The 2,624-nt window shown below is 49.3% G+C and overlaps 1 protein-coding gene across 1 annotated transcript in view; it reads right to left on the minus strand.

Annotated features, from left to right (window-relative positions):
* The window catches only part of COL27A1 (collagen type XXVII alpha 1 chain), a 166,593-nt gene that overhangs the window by 34,115 nt on the left and 129,854 nt on the right, over positions 1 to 2,624 (minus strand). The window lies entirely within an intron of this gene.

Consider the following 2,624-nt stretch of genomic DNA (forward strand, 5'->3'; position numbering starts at 1 on the left):
GCAGTGAAGCACAGATGTAAGAACTCCCAGGTGTCATGCCAGGAGAGACCAAATGAAGATGCAATAGCTAAAGATGAAGTTCTCTTTAAAACCATCTAAACTGAGTATTGGACAGCGTAACACTATCACATCAAATGTATTAAAACCATATGCAACATGCGTAATGTGTAAACACACACTATCTGCAGCACGCCCAAATCCAGCACGCCTCCTCCCTGCAACCCAAGTGCCTCCACACCTTCCCCAGGCCATTTCCATGCCACCCTACAATTCCCGGACAGGAGTTTGTCACTGTGCAACCTTGGCATTTGCCCTTGGGTGAATACCTTCCCGATTTTTCCCTGACGAGGTTTTTATCTCTGCTCAGCAGCCTTAAAACCCCTCTGTGCACTGCACACATTTGCAGTGGGCTGTGCCTGTGGTGGCTTTTGTGGCAGGTCTTGCAGAGGGTGAGTTGACTTTATATTCCAGCTTCCAATCCCCAGCTGGAAAGGAGGGGGTTGCAGTTACCTTGAGCGGTTTGCATCTCCGAGCTGTAAACTTTATCTTGGCAGAAATCTAAGGAAGATCCCGTTCATATTTGTACATTTTCTCCATGGGAAGGTAGGATAAAAGTCGCAAAGAAAAAATGGGGAGAGAAAAACTATTTGTACTTCTGTCAGAGAACTTCCATCTCTAAATTAGCTCAGCAAGCACAGGAACACCAGTCTATACGTTAGGCAATGGCCAGGTGTTTGGCAGAGGCGGCAGCGCTATCTGGAGCCTACGCAGGTCTCAAAGTCTGCTTGAGTTTAGACACAAGGATATACAAAGAAGCATATTAAAATAGTAGATGGAAATATAGCACTCCGCAGTAAAAAAAAACAAAAGGGAGTGATTATGAGCAGGAATCTTGGCTCTATTGACTCTTTTTTTTTTTTTTTTAAATAAAACAGAAAACGGCATCATGTTCCCAGGGACATGCTGGCAAACAGCAGGGATGGAGTCTGAGGGAGTCTATATTTTATACTCTATAACTTAATACGGCTTTTGCATGATTTTAGGGTTTTTTTATTGGTTCTTAAAACATGCACAATATAAACATGTGAATCAGCCAGAAGTACAGCACATGGAGGGCCGGGCGCTCAGGGCGCCTGTCCAGCCATGCCAGCCTGTAGCTGGGAGGGAGCTAGGATACTGGGGACCACCCCTCGCCCCTGCTACGGTCCCAATCCTGCAAAGAGCTCCCTGTGGGTACAGGGGGCTGTGGCCAAGGATGGCCTTATTTAGGGCAGGACTACAGCCTTATTCTGCACATTTATAGTGCTGCACCGCAGTATTAAGCCAATGTTTCCACTTTCTAGTCGAGTCAGTGCTCAAACCCCAACCTCAGCCCAAAAATAACACAAATCCAGCCCCTTTTCTGCTTCCATCCCCTCACACCCTTCTCCCTGCCCTCCTCTTAGCCAGCCACAACGTCACCAAAGGGAAAAACAACACGCTTCGGCATTGAGCACCCACCCAGCACTCAGAGGTACCTGCCTGCCCTGCTGCCTGCCACACATCCCGGGCAGGGATTTCAGAGCTGCCACCAAACTTGGTCTACTTGTTCCTTCTGACACGCCGGGGCTGATCGCATGCCCCCCGGCGTGTTCCCCAGCTGCAGGAGCAGCAAGGCTTGTGCCATGGGTGAGCACAGCCGCTCCCGCCAGGCTGGCTGCATCCGACTCGACCAGGCTATCGCTTCACAGAAAAAGCCTTGCAAGTCCATGCTTCCTACAACTTTGATCCACAACAATAATTACAATGAATAAATCATGTCGTCAAGCTGATAAACTCCACATTTCAAGCAGAAGGGCCTGACTTGGCTTGCAGAGGAGCCCACTGGGGCACTGGGCAGAGCTCTCCTCCATCTGGCACCACCAAACGAGCCCCAGGCCAGACCCTGCCTGGCTCCTCTCGCCCTGCAGCTCTCATCTCGGAGCCAGGATCACATTTTTTCTTTCTATGGCACTGACATCAGACCTCCAAGAAAATGCCCAGGATATTCACTGAGGATTCAGGAATAATTTCCTGCTAATTATTTCTATTTATTTTCTGTATTTAAGGGGGAAACCTTAGAAAGGAAAACCAGAAGCAAGTGATCATCAAACAGAAGTGGGAGAAGGCAAAAGCTGGCCATTTCCAACCTCCAAGCCAAGGCCAGCTGTGACAACCAGGGGAAACTCAGCTCCTTGCAGCCCTCTGTCCATCCCTCTCTAATACCCGACGAGGTGGTCTGTCTTACAGATGCAGCAGAGAGGCACGGTGGCCCAAAGCCTACGGCAGACCAGAGAAGTGATCCACATCTCAAGTGCGCATCCTGACTGAAAGACCCAACCGCCTCCTGGATGTAGTTTTTTTGCAAAAATAACATCCTTTACGACCACATTTGCAACAAGTCACATCCTGGATGACCTCCTGCCCTGAGCAGGGTCCTGGTTCACTGCCTGCATCTCCTTCCCAATCTGCCCCCAGGTGTTTTGCTGCAACATGGCATGCCCTGTTACAGTGGTGTTAATGTCTGCAGTAATTACTGTCCTTGTCAAAAAAAAAGGGAAAAAAAGGGGGGGAAAAGGGAGGGGGAAGGAGGGAAAAAGGGGGGG

This window comes from Egretta garzetta, unplaced genomic scaffold, assembly GCF_000687185.1.
Source record: "Egretta garzetta isolate BGI_Z169 unplaced genomic scaffold, ASM68718v1 scaffold190, whole genome shotgun sequence".
NCBI lineage: Eukaryota > Metazoa > Chordata > Aves > Pelecaniformes > Ardeidae > Egretta > Egretta garzetta.